The sequence below is a fragment of the Amblyomma maculatum genome, chromosome 10, assembly GCF_055883805.1.
Source record: "Amblyomma maculatum isolate TAMU_Amacu chromosome 10, ASM5588380v1, whole genome shotgun sequence".
Lineage (NCBI taxonomy): Eukaryota > Metazoa > Arthropoda > Arachnida > Ixodida > Ixodidae > Amblyomma > Amblyomma maculatum.
Genome location: NC_139353.1, coordinates 129,669,752 through 129,683,263, shown reverse-complemented (window position 1 = coordinate 129,683,263; position 13,512 = coordinate 129,669,752). Strand labels below are relative to the sequence as shown.

The 13,512-nt window shown below is 44.8% G+C and overlaps 1 long non-coding RNA gene across 1 annotated transcript; it reads right to left on the bottom strand.

Moving 5' to 3' along the window:
* Nucleotides 1-537: 537 nt before the first annotated feature.
* Nucleotides 538-9,419, bottom strand: LOC146177457 (uncharacterized). Its single transcript, XR_014701319.1, has 3 exons — nt 9,295-9,419; nt 6,266-6,364; nt 538-741 (listed from the first exon to the last, which is right to left on the bottom strand). It is a non-coding gene; the product is annotated as an uncharacterized LOC146177457 (long non-coding RNA).
* Nucleotides 9,420-13,512: the final 4,093 nt, after the last annotated feature.

Below are 13,512 nucleotides of genomic sequence, written 5' to 3'. Positions count from 1 at the left end.
CTAGCAGCTTTTAGAGATTAGCAGCGTCTACGCCAATGTTAGAATTACGGTTTTTATACTAATGGTTCTAAGAGCGATCATTTCAGGAAATCGAGAACCTATTGCGATTATAATACCATAAATGAATAAAAATTATTTAGTTAAAGAAACACATTTTCTACACCATGTGGTTGAGTGAGGCGGAAAATTTTGAAAGAGCCATATCACGGGAAATCTAGTACGCGTAATTCATTTGGTCGCGCACTTTTCTTCAAGGCAACTTAACAATGCCATCATTTGGTTCAGTCAGCATTCTACCTTCAGTATCTTTGCGTCTATCAAATATGATAGTTGGCTTATGGGGTTGAAATTTCAAAAGCAACTCAGGCTATGGAGACGCTCCGTTGAATATGTGGGCATGCAAAATCATCTGTTTAAATTTTATCGCTGAAATTGGTTTCTGTGCTTCCTTTCCAGAGGATTACAATTAAAAGGTTACCTATTGACCATTCTAAACTAGGAGAAGCAATAAATATTAATCTTGTGAAAATACGTGTTACGAAATGCCTTTATTACGGAACAGAATGTGGTCCATCTCTTATGTTGCCGTTAAAATGATTAAAAGATTGTGAATTTCAGTGATGGTCATATTTCTGAAACAGCTGCATACAACTGTTTGCAGTCAAGGCTCTCCAACTCGAGATAATTTTTCCAGCTTATTTCCCACAAAACTGCAGTGCACTCGTGGGCTGGCAGCTTCGGCTGAAACGGGAAAAAAATAAAAGAGTAAAGTTAGTTTAATAGCCTTTTTTCTTTTCTACTCGTGCTGACAGTTTTAAAGTAACAGTAGGCCCAACTACGGACGCTCTATTAAATGAACCTAATACGCGCGGCAGTTAAAACAAAGGGTTGCGCACAGGGAACGTGATACGATGAAGTGCGGAAGCAGAGTAGCATTAGGGTACTGATTTTGTGTTTCATATTTTTCCTTTAAGCACACGCGACTTGCCCAGTGTTGCGGGTATTAATACAGCCCTTGTTGAGCAGTGGTTTAAACCTCGAACTAAATTTCACTCCATATTTGATGCATTTCGACGATGGTTCTTTTCTGGACTTGCTGCTTAATATTTCTTTATCATATTTCGCATTATATAGATTTGACCTTAGTTACGCAAGCCATCTGGGTGTGTCAATATTATGCGCTCGATGGCGTAATCAGCTTGCGCGAGGTCAGTGGTGCCGCTGCATCCTTTAAGCCACGAGAGTTGAGAGAGAGAGAGAGAGAATAAGATAAAACATTATTGTCGGGAGTAGTCTTACTGGGTCTTAGTGGAAGAGCCAAGTGGCCGTTAGCTGGTGGCTTTCAGCGGCTTCTTCAGCGCGGTTTACGGCTCCCAATTGTTCATCGGGGCTCGCGTTACACAGCACTTCCTCCCAGGATTCCAGTGAGGGAGCTTCTATGAGAGCCTTGGGAGGCGGGTCCTCTGAGCAAGCGAAAGGATATGATTAAGGGCGGCTTTCTCTCAGCACTTAGTGCATGATGAGCTTATGCTGTGCAGAAATAAGTGTGAGTAAACCGTTGGAGGAAACTACAAACGAACGCCTTCCCCTAGAGTTGAAGATCTGCCCGACCATCTCTCCTCTAGGGGGAAGAGCTCCTTTCACAATTGGCTGAGGCTTATACTATTTCGATAAAGAGCAAGTGAATATTTGGGTAAATCTGCACGAGATGGAGATAAAATCGGCGGCCGTAGACTTCGGCGCGGCTTTAGAATGAACCGAACTTACAGTGTATTTTTGCCACGCAGAGTTATTGAGTATAGGAGGCTAAAATACGAAGCTCGTTTTCTTGTCTACAAGCCAAAGAAAGAATGCAGCAACGTTCGTTTTCTGACAACGTGGGAAACAACAGCCTAGTCGATTATCCGTGGCTCTCAGTCGGTGATAAATATTTTTCTTAGATATTCCAGATCGCTAAGCCACAAGAGATAGCTAAATGACAGGAGATGTTTAAGTTAAGAGATTTTGTTGCTTTTATGCGAACTGCCCCGAAGGCTTTAGAGTGAAAATGTCTTTTGTGTGATGAAACATATAGAGGAACCTTAAGAAAGAGAAAGACAGAAATGAATATGAAGAAGCATGGCGCTGTTAATTTTGTTATTCACCGCTGTAAATGTACGCACTAGCGTCGAAAAAAAAAGGGAAAGGACTACCGAAGAAAAAGGTACAGAAGCTCAGAAAACCAACTAGAAAGCCGATAGTTTCTTTGAGAGCCATACACGTAACTACTATGTCCACATAAGTGGAAACGAGTCATTTTCTTTATTAAAACATTAAATATCTAGAACTGCCACAATAATTCGCTGAACACATACGCGCCAGCAATATGCCTGTTCTGCCGATAAAACAAGTTGTTTTCTAGGGGAGAACGGCACTTATACAGAATCTTCTCTAAATGCTGTGGCTTTCCATGGGCTCCCACTTAGCATTTGAAGGCGCTCCTGTCAACGCTAAGCTCAAGCAGGACTTCCAGCTGCATTTAAACTGATCCACGATCTCCACAGCATTAGACTTTTGAGTTGTCATAAAGCTGTATTGTACCAAACCTTCCAAATATTTTCGATCATAAATTTTATTTACCAGTAAGAGCAGATTACTGCAAACTCATGCTTAAGAATTTGTACACGCAAGTCTCTACTGTCAAATCAAGGACAAAAATGAGCCATACGTTTAAAAAAAAACCAGCGCTATTGCCGCATTTTTAAATGTCATACAAGAGAAACTCTTCCTCACAGCCTCTCTTTGCCTCAAAGGATCCCTGTTCAATCCATGACCGTTAGTAGCGTAATCAGATGACAAGTTACATTGTTTTATGAACAGTATCAGAAAATGTCTGCCTTCAATTACTGAAAGCTGTAAAACATGCCACGACAGTGAAGACTAATTTTGATGCTTCCACTGTGCATGTCATTTTCCGGATCTGCGTGCTGCAAAGGACGTGTAGAGCGTAAAATGTAAAATATAAAAACATCACTCGGAAACCAGACAGTATCCGTACTTCTAGATACGCAAGGCTTGTAAATCTGGGACGGCATGCAATAAAAAAAAAATTGCTGTAGTTTAGCTTGTCTAAACCTGGATTTACGTGAAAGCAATCTGCATGGCTACGCTTAGGTTCAGCTTCAAACTAAATACATGACTTTTGCGCATAGTAGTTTCCTTAATCGTTTCAGCTTTATTTAAGCCATAGGGGAATCGCTTCACGTATGAGCACACTTTGCCTCTCGTCGTTGACCATTCTCATTCGGGTGTAGAAGATTTCTACTGGTATGAAATCGTCTCTACGTCGAACTCCGAGGCACACCGTCGTCACGACGTTTGCACGAACCTTCTGTCCTAGCAACTCACTGTTGTCGTTCGCCTCTACCAGCTACCGAATTGTCTGTCTTCTCTTCTCATTCTTCTTCTTCTTCTTCTTCTTCTTCTTCTTCTTCTTCTTCTTCTTCTTCTTCTTCTTCTTCTTCTTCTTCTTCTTCTTCTTCTTCTTCTTCTTCTTCTTCTTCTTCTTCTTCTTCTTCTTCTTCTTCTTCTTCTTCTTCTTCTACTGCTCTATCTCTACTTCTGTTTCCTCTACTTCTCTTTCTTCTTCTTCTGCGTCTTCCACGGTGGCGGGTAACACGGTGCCACGCCGACGGCTTGAAAACCTACCGCACTGTAGCTGATGATGATGATGGTGAAAACGTTGATTGAAAGCCACATTGACTTAGATTAATTGAAGCCTGATCGGGGACACCGTTGGTAAAAGCCGCTGCCCGTGCTCTTTCGACGAGGGTTCGTTGTCCCTCGAGGTCTGAGCTGGACAGGGCTGCCTCCCAGCCTTTCCACGTTGGCTTATTTATTATGTCAATACTGGTATCTTATTTACATGCCCATACCATATGGTTTAAGTTTGCCTACTGGCCACAAAATGTGCACTGCGCCGAAAAGAACTCGGGCTCAATGCGGGACCAGTATTCCCGCTGAACGCAGCGATGAAGTTTATACACTTCGATATTTCGTATGAAAGTAATATTTCCACTCAACAATTTCAAATATACCTGCGCATCACATGGCTCTATTACCTGTAACAACGAAGACGCCAACACATGTGGCGGCGCTGATGCACTTGTCCTCGTGTATTAGACACATTCCAGTGTATTTACGAGTCCGTAAGCACTATACAGATGATGTAGTAAGATTAAAAGTGAATGCAGATACCGCGAGTTACTATTTAGTAAACAGGAGCTACATTTTACTTCAAAATTCGTGTGAGATGTTCGAATAACGCCAGCAGATGGTTTCAGACAAATGTCATTTTTGGCAGGCGATTTCTGGTTGAAATGACGCCTTCACGGCGTTAAACGTAAAAAGCGGTCGTATATATTGTAGATCTACAAATGACAGCGCAAGATTCCTGCCAGCCAATATGTGGTTTTCTTACAGATGTTTGCATTTCACGCCTCGGTATAGTCTCTGCAATATATTAATCAAAAGCGTGCACAGCTCTTTGTGTTGAAAACCGCCGAAGCGTACTAGTTCGCCCCGTGTTTGCTGGGCATTTGTTTGAAGAGCTGCAAATGGGGGGGGGGGGGGGGGGGGGGGGGGGGGGGGGGCTGCGAAAAATGGAGGGCTGTAGTTGCGCCGGCATCCCTTCCTTTACGGCGTGGGTTAGGGTGTCCGCAGACAGAAACTAATACTGTGTATTTGCATTTCTTTAGACCAGTTCAGAAATTTTGTTTAGGGGTACATTGAAAGGTGAGACAGATACCGCTTCTTCCTTTCCCTTGAGCACTAGTTAAATACATATATGATAAAGTTCATGCAATAAAAGGACGTAGTGAAGGCACCACCGCGTCTTTTCTTAAGCCGACGATTAGGCACCCCTTAAATTTTTAATCTCTCCCTCATATTGCATTACGTAGGCAATTTCTCTTTACTGGCCACCGCAAGCGGGAGGTTCGGGGTTTCATCGTCAGGTTCATCCGGAAGCTCGCTAGAGAATTAAGAGATACCTACTCTCCGCTTGCGAAGACATCGACTTATCTGTGGTTGAATGTTTGGGAAATGAAGGTTCGACCCCCGCTTGTGCAATAAAAACGGCTTCTTACTCTTGGTACTCTTTACACACAGAAGCTCTTGCATTAAAGATCTGTCCTCATAATAAATTGCAGCGTGGGTGATTACCGTACAGCTAAAGCGTTCACACTGTTTCCACACTTGTAACTGACAGTTTCCGCATAGAAAAAGTCCCAGGAGATCGAAAAGATTTATTTCGCTCGAGCACGATAGCGTCTTTTTTGTACAGAATCGTAATCGACTCCGTTATTAGCGCCTATGTAGAGAAATGGTGCAGAGTATTGCTAGCTTCAGAATCATTCCTAATACAGTAGCTAATTTCTGCTTTGCGATCTAGACCACATAGTGTTTGTAGCCGCTGCCATTTATTTCAATACAAATATTTGAGCTAGAAGAGATAACCATTGATTTGTAGTTGAAAACATTAAAACACCATGCAATGTCCCAGATGCATGCTTGTCATTTTTCCAGGTGTCAAGGCTCAAAAGTAGGCGATTTGACGTGTAAGGATACCGTGCATTCAATTGCTATCTCTTACACTCATATGAAGCAAGCTGCCCAAGTTAGCAGTTTCAAACTCCACCATGCTTTCGGCTCTATTGACGTCACATAAGCCACCGGCTATTTTTACGTCTAGCGATTTCCACTAAAATAAAAGAACTGCGGCACCAGACGCGGGCTAGTAATGAGTCAAAAAAGAAATGCGTTCTGAAGCACCATTGCACCCGCGACGTATCAGTGCCAGGCCATTTTGCCTGCCGAGTACTAGCCAGATGTAGGCTGGCAACATTTTCACGATACAAGAAATTTCAACGGAGTGCAAGGGTTCGGGTGTTTGTCGGCTCTAAACTAGAACCTACATCTTGTATTCTCGAGCTACGAAGATTGAAACCGGAGGTCAAACCCCACCCAGCTAAAGCCGAGCTCTTGATTTTTAAAAGCTGCAAGGATTTGTGAAGATGGGCGCAGACTGTCTTATCACCGATGGGTGATTCTTTTATAAATGGAGGTACTAGTGCTTTCGCATTAGAAACGCAAATAATATGAAAGTGCTGGCAGTATTTTCAATCACAAGACAGAGAAAGGTGGAGAAAGAGAGAATTATAACTCGGCAAACATGAAATGCAAAAAGATTCTGTTTGAGTGTCATGTAAACTTTCCAATCTCTCACCTTGTCATCTGCAGGGAAGCATTCCTTGGGAACGAAGGACTTGGAGCAGTTGGAAGTAACGGTCAAGAAGGTCACCTTGAATTTATCTCCCACATCAGACTGGTAGAACAGAACGCAAATATGTGAGCGGTGTATGCCCAATTGTTAACGCTCAGCGCAGTCCAAAAGAATATTTGCTTTATGCACATTGAGAATTTTTTGACGAATACCGTGGGACAGCTCATGGCATGCAGATATATGATTCCAAATTATAGATACTAAATATTGTACTGCTTATTCTTGTAAGCCTATTCAAAAACACTGACTTGGCCATAATCGCCAACTATATTCAGCTTATCAAGAAGCACACGTTATTTTCATAATCTGCAATTTTAAAGCAAAAGTTTCACTGGGCTAGCTGCGCTGTATTTCACGAAAGCCGCCGTTGACCTTCAGCCTCTCGGCTTGCTCGCCGCCCACTTCGCACGTGGAGTGCACGAAGCGGGCGGCGCTCTTTCTTTTCTTCTACACATCCTTCGTTCGTATCGGTACATGTCGCCAGTCTCCGCGGCACGCCGCGACTAACGTCATAACTTCGTTATACGCCTCTCTGCGCATGCTCGTTACTCTTCAGATGTTGTGCCACAGTATGGGTGCGAGCGCCACCACTGGAGCGTACGGCGCTAGCGTAGACCTAGGGGAGCCAGTGAGATCATGTGATTGCTTTTTCTACTGCTGAAGCAGACGCTGGATTGGATTTGTGCGTTTTAAAAGCTAATAGTCGCATGTATTTCTTTATTTTGCGTTCGTTGGGAGTGCCAGCCTTGTACTTTTCATCTTGCATCGTTACTGAGGCTGCTCAAGTGTTTTTAAGCTGCTCTGTACCCGGACGTAAGCGAGGGAACCCGGCGCAAGCTCCCATTGCTACCCAAAACATAAGCTCACAGAACCTTCCTTAATCACCATTTTATTGGACAAATCAGCGAGTGATCATTCTCATGATATTCGCAGCAGACATTTCAGCGAGCGAGATTTCATCCATAGAGTTGGCGCTAAAGGCTCGGTGAGCGGCATAAGAAACGGCACACGTGTTTTAATCTGCATTTATCACTTGTGAAGCTAACGATACTACTGCTGGAAGGATGGAACCGATGCTGGATTCTTCACGGAGCAGTACCCTCTCAAAGAAAAGACGGATAGTGCCAAGGCCAGGAAGTTTCAGATTATTCTAAATTAGCGCGTTGACACGGAAGTTTCACCGAAGTGAACTAGTGTATTCTGCCACCTCCGGCAGCGGTATGCATGGTAGCGTCTATAGTGCTGTAGTAATTTCGAATGACCGAGTCCGTTGATAAACGAAAGATAGAGCATTGCATGCAGTTGTGATGTGTTGTTCGAGGTATGCGTGAAAAACATTACTGTGCGCGGGAAAAACAAATGTCCGTCTAACCAAGAGTGCCATTAGCGGTAGTCAGTGCGCATGAATTCCTTGCGTGGACCGCACGTGTTCACACGTGATAAAAAATTAATTCATGTATTTCCCACAGTCAAACTTGCTTTTGCTCTACTACATTCAACTGAGCAGGAGAAAGGTGCCGCTTCCGCCGGCGCTATGCGAAGACACTCAGCATCTGTTAGGCTCCTAACAGTCCTGTGCTCCAATTGCAGAGGAATACCATCACCTGTGCACTGACTGCTTTCATCTGACTGATTGTGTGGTAGCTTAAGGTGTTGTTTCGTTTTTGTTTTTTTCATAACGGTAGAAATGCTACAGCCGATGCGTGTCGTTGTAGCTGCTGTCACTATGATCTTGGCTCGCTTCAGCGCTTACTAAGCTTCCCGACAATGGGCTACTCTGGGTTCTCGTTTTTCGATGGTCTTGGGAGCCTCTTTAGCATGGCCACAGACTCTGTGCTTATGGAGTTTACGTATGTGCGTATTTAACTTGTCTATACGAAAGGAGCGGAGTAGATGGAACCTAATGGTCACGGGGGTTGAAGACACAGCTATAGATTATATCTGCATATTCGCATACAAACATCGCCTGGAGCAGCAGTGCCTTGCTTTGCTTCGAGCAGTGATTTCATGGCTTGACCTTGCTTCGTTTTACATGGGTTTGGCCCTCAGGAGCGCATGGGGTCCTCCTTTCCGGCTCTAGAACTAGATATAGGACAGTTTAGTTGTTATTTAAGCATGTCTTGTTAATCTGAGTGTAGAAAAAAAGAGGCAAATGGGTTGTACACAAAATGCTGTAAAATTATTATTTAAAGCATACTGCATATTCCTTACAGCCTATACGCGGTGAGCATTTGTCATCGCAAAGGGCTTAACATTTATGCAGAGCGTATTTCAGTAAAAGAGAGACAAATTTAGCTTTTCCTGTTCCTCCTCAAAATCTGTGAGCAGAGGTGATTGAGAAGTAGGCAAAAAAGCCTAAGATTTTTATAGCGATAAAAAATACAATGCCTATAGTTCAAGTGACATCGCAGAAAAAAATGTTAGTAAACGCGGCACATTCTCATAATCACAAACGACGTTATCAAGCATTAGTACAACGCCGCGCGTAGAAGATACGGTTTGCCAAATAAAGATGTGAACCTAAACTTTCTAGACTAACTGATCTGCGAATGTTTCCAGCTGCTTGGCGTTCGCACATTTCTGGAAACTGCGCTAGACGGGAAGGGAAGCGTTAAGATTATATATCACATATATAGCGTGAGTGCTTCCACAATGAAGGGACAATAAAGGCTAGGAAGTTGTGCCAAGCTTCGGAGATTCGAATTTTCTCACGCGTTCTGCAAACATTCATGCATGTTGCTTTTTTTCTCCTTCACACACATCCCACCAGCGGCATATCATGAAATGTATGTAGACATTTTCTTGCTCTTCGGAACCAAATAGTTTGGTGGAGCTTGACGGATGAGGGAGGTTGCGCATATGCACCAATCATTTGTTAATGTGAGAGTTGGATAAGCGCAGCTACAATGAATTCTTCTCAAAACATTTGATGAATGTGCTAAAGAGTTTGGCTTCTGCTGCCATGGACTTACCTGTTTTCTTACTTCCCTAACATTTAGGATGGTGACGTATCTGGAATGTGCTAACTGAGGTCGTTGTTGCAGAGCGAATTCCGCAAGTTTGGCATATTTAGGATTGCTGCCGTGGCTCACCCAGGTCCAATCTTCCGCTTTATCCTCCTCTTGACATTTTGTAATGACGAATATGACGAGTGATAGCAGTCTTGTCGTGCTCATTTCCTGCATAAAATATAATGAACTGGCGCTGCTGCGTAGGCTTTGGAAGTGATTTAATTGACTTTTAGTGAGTAAACCTGAAGAAACAAACGGCACCACTGGCCAGAACATCCTATTAGCCTTAGCTTGTCTGGTAGGAGCTGATATAGTTGGTTTATATTGTCGGATTTAAAAACAAAAATTACTGGAATTCACTGAAAGTCTCCTTTGTTGTAGGAGGAGGATATATCTATTGCTGCGTCTTCAAATGAATGGGCAAAGGGTATTTATAAAGGCTGCTTATAGTAAAAGCAAAAGCCAGAGACTCGCCCACTTGTATAAATTAAATTTTGGCTGGAGTTGATATATTGACTTTTTACTGTCACGGTGCCGAGGAGGCAAGTCAACGTTCAGTATCTCTGCAGGTCGGACAGCGCGTGTGTTCCATTCTCCTATTTTAATTATTCATCTGCTTCTTGGTCACCAAATGACACCTGGTTGCATTACTTCCTCCCTCAGAAAAACAAATATAGGCACTGGCAGGAGTAAAGCTCGCCGGTGAGGGTAAGAGAAGAGAACAAATCACCGAAAAAAAAATGTCTGTGATTTGGCCTGTGGTTAAACGTGGACATACGCGAGAGCTATCTGCGTGGTTACGCCTAGGTTCAGCTTGACATGGCTTTTGCGCATAGTAGTTTACTCTATGGTTGCAGCTTTATTTATGCCACAAGTGACACTTTTGTCCACTAAAGTGCTATGAGGATAAAGCCTCTATTGCGTGGTGTACCTAAGCCCTCCACTATAGCACCTCTTTTCGTCTGTTTTCACTCCCACCTTCGCGATGACGCGATAGCTTAAGCTACCAGCCAACATATAAAGCCCGCTTTAACCAAGCCATAAAAACGTGTCTGCGTGGCCTAGGTATAACGTGAATGCAAGGGTTTTTGGCAGGATGATTATGATATCACCCTTGCTATGAAAGGAGATGCCCCAGGTGGCAGCTGCTGCCAAACGTAATGTCTGGAAGTCCTACGTCCAGTTGGTGCTCGGCCATGTCAGTTGCCAGCTACCGCCTCCCACGACTTCTTCTTTCTTCGCTCTTCGGACAGGCACGGAAAGTCACGATAAAATGGCGAGACTGTGGCCTGTGTAGCGCTCGCTACCATAAAAGGCAGGCAGAACGTCCAAAACAATCTTAAAATACAAGCACCGGCAGTCCCGGCGTGAAATGGGCTTCATGCGGAGCACGTGCGCTACTTCTGGATGAGGTTGACGGCGTGGACTATGCACAGTGGCGTCAGGAAGAACTTCATAAGTCACATCAGATAGAGGGCGCTCTTTGTAGGGCAGTAAGTAGCGGCTTAACAAAGTCTCCGAGGACACTTGGTGGTGGACAAGGGTCAGCACTCGCTCTTGGCAATCAGGGGGGGTAATCGATGTGTCGATGGCATTGCTTATAGCGAGCGGCATCGGTCGCCTATCATCGCTTGATGGTCATGGGGCTAAGTTTGCGGGTGTCCTCTGCGTGCTGAGTAAATTATTCGGCATGCGGCTTGAGCGAGCAGTCGTCAGTTGTCCATATCAGTATTGCATTAAACGGTTTGTACGTCACGGCCATATACGAGGCGAAAGGACGTAAAGTGAGTAGCTTCCTGTACTGCTGTGTTATAGGCAAAAATCATGTACGGGAGGACGTCTTTCCGCGCGTAATATTGTACATTCACGTACATTGCCATCATGATCACTATGCTTTTGTTAGGCTTTCAGTGAAGCCATTTTTCTGCAGGCGGCAGGCAGTAGTTTTGCGATGGCGCATGTAACTCATCTGGAACCAATCCTGCAGGATCTGCACTGTGAATACGCACCGGGCCGTATAACAATCAGGTGCGTTAAGAACTGTAGGATTTCCGAAGAGGTACCTCGGTGTATAGCCTTCTTACCCGCATAGCGCGTTAAATAGTCTGTCGCAACTACAATCCACTTATTACCGGCCGACGATAGGGGGTACGGTCTGGGATATCCGTACTGACTTGGTCAAAAGGGTTACGCTGCTCCAGAAATGGTTGGAACAGACCTGCAGGCTTTACTGTAGGTTTCTTGGCAATATCTTCTCATTTAAAATCCAAAATTACTGTTAATCGCTGCAACTTCATCTTGTAATCGGTGAAGGATGTATTCATTACAGCGGCTTCAAACGGATGGACGCAGGTTATTTATAAAGACTACTTAGTAAAGGTAATAGACAAGGACTTGGCTAATCCTCCAAAATGAACAATACAATTTTCGGTAAACACAAATACATTATTTTAGTGTTTTAATATTGCCACCCATAGTAGCCGTATTAGTCGTGAAGGGGGAGAAGAGGAAGATCGCGCGGAGTGTGCGTGGCTCTGGGCCGCCGGTGCTTTGCCTGGTCGAGATCCTGTTCTCTGGGTCCTGCTCATCAGTATCCTGACCCGTCCTTTGAACCTGTCCTTCTGGACAGCCATCCAGGTAGCAAAAGAACCCGTGACATTCTGGTGGAGGTGCTGGGTCACTGCAGCACAGCCCCTCAACACCTGCTACTCTGATTCCGCCGCCAAATCTAAGCTGGTACACTGGGCCGTACAATGGCCCAGTGTACCAGGACCCAATGTCAGCAGAAGGACGCGTTTCTCCCACCATCCGTGGTATATCTACAGATGACTCCTCGTACGGCTTAAACGTTCCATGGCGATGCCTCCGTAGATGTAGAGGACTGGCTGGGACAGTACGAACATGTAGCCTGCCACAATGGCTGGAATGCCAATAACTATCTGCAGAATTTGCATTTTTGCCTGGACACTACCGCTCGGCACTGGTTTGAAAACCACGAGACCTACCTTACGGCCTGGCACGTCTGTAAGGAAGAGCTGCGAAGGACGTTCCGCAATCAATATCGGCGACAGCGAATAAAGACCTTCTGCAAACTATAGAGTGCAACGACCTGAGGAAACAGTGACAAGTTGTGTTCAAGACATATTACGACTTAGCGCCCGGACCGAACCCCGTGCCACCGAGGAAAAATATGTGCTTGCACTAACGCGGGGTGTCGAGAGTGACATTTTCGGCGGGCTTATTCAAGATAGGCCGACTACAGTGGCCCAATCTGTAACAAAGGCTACGAACGTCGAGCGACCCTTGGTTACGCGAGTGGACCATTATCGTCGCCTTGCTGAAGACCCCGGCCTTTCTGGAGGTCCCAGATGGATAGATTGATTTATTGAAAGGAAAGGCAGAGAGGTTGGCCGGAATTATTCAAATCTGGCCTGCTACTTTGCACTAGGGAAGGGGAGAAGAAAGAAGATCATGATGGGTGACGATATGGGAGAAGGCATATGGAATTAATATACAGGCACAGTAGCTTACCTGACAAGCGCAAATCAAGCCCGCTGGCGCAAAAAAAAGTGCAATGAGCACGTACTGCCTGGATACCCTTCCCCTTGTCCTGCCAAGCGCTCAGCAGCAGTTCCTATGAAGAAGGCCTCTTGTCCAAACGCTTCAAGGAAGCGGCTAGCACACTTCTTTCGCCCGCATAGATTGGGCACACCTATAATATATGGTCCACAGTCTCTGGGATACCACGAGTTGAACATTCCGGCGAGTTAACCTGTCCAATTAAATGCAAGTACTTGCGCGTGAAAGCCACGTTTAAACGAAGTCTATGTAGCAAGCATGCCTGATGACGCGGAATATCACGCGGAACATAAAATTTCCATGTCTGATCGAGCCTTTTTAGACGAACGTGTCGGGCTTCTGGCTGGGCCCACTAAGCTGCTGTAGCTTACTTCCTACAACTCGTAAGAAGGCATGTCGTATCCGCTCTTGAAAAAGGCACAGCTGTTTGGAGGCCATTGCAGCGTTTCTAACCTTTCAGCTGCTCGCTTTCAGCTCAATTCCCTGGACACTGCAAACCATCGCGAAATCATCGGCGAAGTTTACGAGAGAAGATACGGCAGCTGCTTCCACCTGCTGATTGCACAGTATCCTGCGCCCTCACGGACGCCGTCTGCGAAG